The following is a 7,076-nucleotide window of genomic DNA, read 5'->3' on the forward strand; positions in this document are numbered from 1 at the left end:
GTATCTGTTCAATCGCTGCAATATCCTGTGGTGTCCAGAATGGTTCAATTTAATGTAAAAACAGTTTCACCAAAGTGGCAGGATTACTCACTATCTCAGCTCAATAGTGACCTTTTAATACATCCAAATTTCTGATTATCATCACTCATTGTTGCAATAGCTTCACTTTATTTTCAATGAGAAACCCCAGATCGCTTTCATTTTCCATGTAATTTATTTTCCCTTCAGTGATATTCCCTTCCTGGATTTCATGTCTCCATGTGACGTACTTTGCATTTCTCTACTTGAATGCTCCCTGTGTCCTGTCTACCCAATTCCCAAGTATCTAAATCCTCCTGTAGCTTATCCACTTCAGCTTTGCAGTCTACCACTTTCATCGGCTTTGTTTGATCTGAAAATGTAACCATTGTTCTTGTGACTCCGAGTTGCTGATCGTTTATAAAGATGTTAAACTAAAGAGGTTGAAAACAGATCTCTGTGGGATACATTCTCCCAGGCCAATGGCAATCACTACCACCACACTCTCAGCCCTAGCGATCAACCAATTACCAATCCCTTGTAAAACATTTCCACTGATTCCTGCTATATTTCTTTTCAGTACTATTCTTTCCAGAGGAAGTGTATAAAAGGCTGATAGAAATCCAAGTGCACCACATCCACCCCCTTACCCCTATCAAGCTCCTTTTACAAACACTCATGAAAATGAGTGAACTAGATTGGCAAGGCCACCACTTCATGAGCACTTATTGACAATATCATAAGATTATATTTATATCCAAATGCTCCATGATCTTATCTTTAATGTGTTTCCATAACTTTACCCACAGTGTACCTCTAATTCCATGTAGTTTCCTGAGCCACTTTTGCTACCTTCCTTTTAGTAATAAAAGAGTGTAGAATGTGCCTTTATCTAGTCTCCTGGTACCTCTACAGTATTCAATAATTTCTCCTGGATTTATAAACATGGCCGTGCAATTTTCTCCATGATTTCCCATAGAATTCTGGAAAGCAAATTATACAGTGGCCCAGACTGATTCACCTTCACAAAACAGGAGAAGCCTGCACATATTACGGTAAAAGGGGAAGGGTAAAACAATTCAATATTATAGAAATTTATCAATAGGTTGGGAGTGTTTAGTGTAGGAAAGTCACTCGACTCGGATGGGATGGAACCTCGGTTGTTGAGTGGAGTAAGGATGGAAATTGCTGGAGAGGTACCAGAAAAGTAGAGGGTTAAAAATCCTAAGTCGCTGTTCGAAAAAGAAAAGAATAAACCCAACAATATAGGCTCACCATGGTAGGAAAAGTTCTAGTGAGCAAAATCGGAGACAAAATTCATTTTTACTGGAAAGAACATGGGTTAATATATAACAACTAACACAGAGTGGAAAAAGACAAATTGTGCCTGGCAAAAATGATTGCGTACATCTGAAATAATGGAAAGTGTTGATGAAGGTCGTGCAATTGATACGTTTATGGTGTCATGAAGACCCCACCTGCCAAAAATAAGGCATATTAATTTTGTCATCTCAACATTAGTTTTAAACTGTTGCTGGAATGAAGAGATGACTTGTTTAAAGAGATCAGCAGTCGCTGGAAGACATTTGCATCCTAAGAGTCAGTACCTGAAGACAATCGAACCTCTCTCTGATCCAGTTAGCCTAAATGAATTTTGACCACCAAATATTGAACGTGTAAAAAAACCAACATTCCAGGGTGTCTGCAAAGATGGAGACTCCACAAAAATGTTGGAGTTTGTAAAAAGAAACATCTAGTCACATGACTAAACTGCTGGCCCAGCTTTGTGTTTTGAACTGCTCACAGAACTGTTTGGGTCAGATTGCAACTGAACTTGGAGGAAGAGATCCTCTTTCCTGTCTGTCTGTCTGTCTCTCTCATGAATCCACTTAAGACACTTCAACATCAAAAGTGAAGAGTCCTACATCGAAACAAGTTTGAAAGCGTCCACTGGGCCCCAATGAAACGTCAAGATTTAACAGCAATCAAAGACTCTACATAGAACTCAAAGGACAGTAAATAAACCCCAGCTATTGCTTCAAACTTTTCCCCTTTATTCTTTCTACTTCTCTGTCTGCTCATATGCACTTATCGGGTAGGCATGTTAGCATGGACATGTCACGTATTCATAATAGTTTTGACTGAATTAGAGGTTTAAGGTTTGTAAACTTAAACTTTTCTTGTTTAAATCTGGATAAACCTGTATGATTGATTTCTTTGCCTTACAATTGGATAGCAGTGAACAAGGAAACACTGAGGGGGAGCTAAAAACATGGTATTTTAAGAAATTAAACCCTTTTACAGTTAAACCAGGCAAAGGCTGAGAGGGATCCTCTAGATTTCATCTACTTACCTGTAGATGAGAACAGCCAGGCAGAAAGGTCTGTGGCCTTCGTCACCATCACTGGGTTCCCTCGAGCGCAAGGGGTGATCGACTGTACTCATGTGGCTATAAGAGCCGCCTGGGACCATCCTTCTGTCTTCGTGAATCGCCACGACTTCCACTCTTTAAACATGCAACTGCTTATAGCCACAAAAGAAAAATCATGCACATTTGCCATGACTCCTACATTTTTAGGAACTCCTGGCTGCCAACAGTTTTGAAGGAACCAGCCGAAGAGGTCATATCCTGGGTGACAAGGGATGCTCTTTTTATACATGGTCTATGACACCAGAATGTCATTCACAGAACGTTGCTGAAGAGAGGTACAATACTGCTCACATATCCACCAGAGACATCATCGAACACACCATTGGCATTCTGAAAATTCAATTCCATTGCTTTGACCGGTCTGGAGGGCATCTTCAGTATGCGTTAAAGAGGGTGTCAGGAATAATCATTGTCTGCGGTGCCTTGCACAACCTTGCAATTATACGTGGCAACACTCAGCAGGCAGAGGAACAGGAGGAACACCAATCCTCCTCAGAGGAGGATGACTATGGAGAGGGTGAGGAAGAGGACAACAATGACAATGATTCCATTATCGATATGAGGACCATGGAGAGACATGGAAGGGACATCAGGGAGAACCTCATTTATGAATGTTTCAGCCAAGAATAAGCCACATCATCAAGGAATGTTGGGAAGCGAAAAGTAACAATTCCCCACAGAAATTCCCTTTTGCATGAGGTCTTATTCATCACTGCAATCTTAACGAAGCATTGCTGCACTTTCATGTGATTGACATTTGAAATGATCATCTGGCTATGATGAATGTAACTACATATCACTGCAAGTTGTTAAGTTATGATCGTAGAAGACAAAAGTATTGACAGTATTGGAAAAAGTTATTAATCATCAGTAGGAAAGCAGCCGTCATTGAAGAGTGAAGGCTCAAATTCCAATGAGATATGGACACTGGACATTTCCTGAGATACTTTGCAAACATCATTGTGTTCCTGCCATAGGCCTCGAGAAAACGTCTTTGTATCCATCTGTCACCAAGCAGAACAATACTGAGTGGATCAAAATTTGCATGAAATAAAAATGTAGAAATAAATCTTTTCAATTGTCACTAACTGCACTGCACCCATGCTACCTTCACGCACAAAATAGTTTCAATTTTCTTTTTCTCCCACTATGTCCAGGTGCTACACTGACATTATCAGCTGAGTTGGAGACAGTCTGCTCAGTGCGCTGCCCCATTGCTGTGGCTGATGGTGGCGGACATCCTCTGGAGGAGCAGGGCCTTGATGGATCCATCCTACTGGGGGTCTACAGCAACAGTGATTAAGGATTCCCAGTGTACTCACCTGCTGGAGGTAAGGGGATCAATGTCAGGTGGGAGGACGAGACGCCGCTTACCCTGGGGGTGGTTCTGAGAGGAAGGCACCAGGGCAGCTGGCACACATTTCTCCTCCAGCTGGGTGCAAGATGGAACCTGCCTATCTCCCTGAGGGAGGGAGCACCTGGAGGGAGGTCCGAGTCCCTCATCACCCTCTCGCTTAGACTCTGCTGCATGGAGCCAATAGCAACAGTGTTGGAGTGCAGCTCAGATCACATATGGCTCGAGTGCTCAACCAGACTCACCACAGAGCTCGGGAGACTCTCGACTGAGGAAGCTATGCACTCAAATGCCTGGGACGTGGCAGACGACATGGCTTGCATGGACTCCTCCATGACACATGCAAAGCCACGCCTGACCTCAGGCGTCTCTGACATACTTTCCACATGGCTTTTCTGCACATCCTGCACTTCTCGTAGCAACAGAGGATCATCATGAGTGTGGGGTTGATCAGGGGCCTGATCCCCAGCAGTCCTCGAATTGTCAGGGGACCCGGCTGGCACATGCTCCCCCAGCTGCTGGGACGTGTGTGTGTTGTGTACACCAGCTTGTGATCCAGATTCTAATCTTAACCACCCCGTGGACCGTGTGGAAGTGTCTGCACTGGCGCAGGTGGAAGAAGAGACAGGTGACGGTGCACCCTCTGGGGAATTGGCTTCTTCTTCCTCGCCAGAAGAGGATTCCTGGCACACGTGGCATTCTGTGACTTGAGTGTGGGCACCTGCAGTGGAGACACAAACAGAGGCACTTTAAACATGTGCTTCACATGAGTTCACACAATTTCCTTCAATTTCCACATATGGCTGCAAGAGCAGAGATGACACTTCATCCTTATGCCTTGTGGCTCCTGCCTCGCCATCTCCACTCACCCTGCCTCCGTCCTCTCTCACAATCTCCGAAGCCTCTTCCTCAGCCGTGGTCAGCAGCCTGATGTCAGGGACCCCTCCTCGCATCTTAGCACAGTCACGCTGGTTGTGGTTTCGTTTATCCTGCAGCAGACAGTGTAGATATAATGACATGGCAAATGATACATCACAACCATTGCATCAGAAGACACATTATTAACGGTTCACCCTTATCCCCAAGAATCCACCCCTGAAGGTGAGCGGGGAGAGTGAAAAGCATTGGCACCTGACACTGGCACAATATGTATAAGTTATGTCATCTGCCCGGGAAGCAGGCACACACTTGTAGGAAGTGCTTTCTGTGATCGCAGACTACTTGGACATTGATGGAATGAAACACCTTTCTCTTTGTGAAGGCGGATGTTTACTCCACGGGAGCCTTGATGGCCACATGTGTGCAGTCGATGACACCTTGTATCTGTGGGAATCCCACAAAAGCCCCAAATCCAATGGCCCTCCCAGCCTGACTCTCAGGGTCAGTCCTGTAGCATACATAGTCACTGGCCCTCCTGAACACAGCATCAGTCACAACCTTGATGCAGTGATGCACTACACATTGACAAACCCCACACATGTCACTGGTGAATCCCTGGAATGATCCAGAGGTGTAGAAGTTTAGGGCCACAGTAATTCTGAGGGCCACAGGCATAGGAGACCACCAAACACAATAAGATAAGAAAATATTAAATAGGAGCAGGAGTAGACCATTCAGCCCTTCAGGCCCACTCTGTCATTCAATGAGATCATGATGAGATCATGGCTGATCTATTTCAACACCATTTTCCTGCACTATCCCCATAACCCTTGATGTTTTTAATATGCAGACATCTATCGATCTCAGTCTTGAACATACTCAACGGCAGAGCCTCCACAACCCTCTGTGGCAGAGAATCCCGAAGATTCACCACCCTCTGTGTGAAGAAATTCCTCCACACCTCTTTCCAATATGGTTTGCCCCTTATTTTGCCTCCTGATTCTAGACCAGGGGAATCATCCTTCTTGCATCAACCCTGTTTGAGTGAGATCACCTCTCATTCTTCTAAACTGCAGAGAATAAAGGCCCAGTCTGTTTAATCTTTCCTCTGAGGACAATCCCTCCATTCCAGGAATTAGTTTGGTGAACCTTCATTGCACTCCCTCTGTGGCAAGTCTATCTTTCCTTAGGGAAGGAGACCAGAACTGCACGCAAATACTTCAGGTGCAGTCTCACCAAGGCTCTATATAATTGCAGTAAGACATCTTTACTCCGATACTAAAATCCTCTTTAATAAAGACCAACATACCATTTGCCTTCTTAAGTGTTTGCAGTACCTATGACTCTTTAACAAGGACACCAATTCAACATTTCCAGCCTCTCACCATTTAAGAAATACCCTGTATTTCTGTTTTCCTACCAAAGTGGATAACCTCATGATTCTCCACATTGCATTCCATCCACAAAATGTTTGCTTACTCCCTTAGCCTCTCCAAATATGCATGAAGTGTCTTTGCATCCTCCTCACCACTCACACTTCCACCTAGTTCTGTGTCATCTGCAAACTTGTAAATGTTACATTTAATGCTCGCATTCAAGTCATTGATATAGATTGTGAATAGCTGGGGCCCAAGTACTGATCCTTGTGGTACCCTACTAGTCACAGCCTGACAATCTGAAAATGACCCATTTTTCCTACACTCTGTTTTCTGTCCTTTAACCAGTTCTCAATCCATGCCAGTATATTCCCCCAATCCCATGTGCTCTAATTTTGTTTCCTAACCTTTTGTGTGGTACCTTATCAAAAGAATTATGAAAATCTAAATATACCGCATTCACTGATTCCTCCTTCTCTATTTTGCTAGTTACATCCGCAAACAACTCCAACAGAATTGTTAAACATAATTTCCCTTTCATAAATCCATGTTGACTCTGCCCAATCCTACCATTATTTTCTAAGTGTCCTGTTATCACATCCTTTATTACAGATTCGAGTATTTTCTCTAGGACTGATGTTAGGCTAACAGGTCTGTAGTTCCCTGTTTTCTCTCCCCCTCCTTTCTTAAATAATGGGGTTACAATTCCCAAGTTCCAATCTGCAGGAACCATTCCAGAGTCTACAGAATTTTGAAAGATGACCACCAATGCATCTACTATCTCGACAGCCACCTCTTGCAACACTCTGGGATGTAGATCATCAGGTCCAAGGGATTTATTTACTTTATGTCCCATTAATTTCTCCAGAAATATTTTTTTACAAATATTGATACCTTGCAGTTCCCCTTTTATGCTAGTCCCTCGATTCTCCATTATTTCTGGAAAGTTTTTCATATTTTCCTCCGTGAAGATAGACACAAAGCATTTGTTTAGTTTCTCTGCCATTTTGCTATTCCC

The sequence above is a fragment of the Heterodontus francisci genome, chromosome 22, assembly GCF_036365525.1.
Source record: "Heterodontus francisci isolate sHetFra1 chromosome 22, sHetFra1.hap1, whole genome shotgun sequence".
In the NCBI taxonomy this organism is placed as follows: Eukaryota; Metazoa; Chordata; class Chondrichthyes; order Heterodontiformes; family Heterodontidae; genus Heterodontus; species Heterodontus francisci.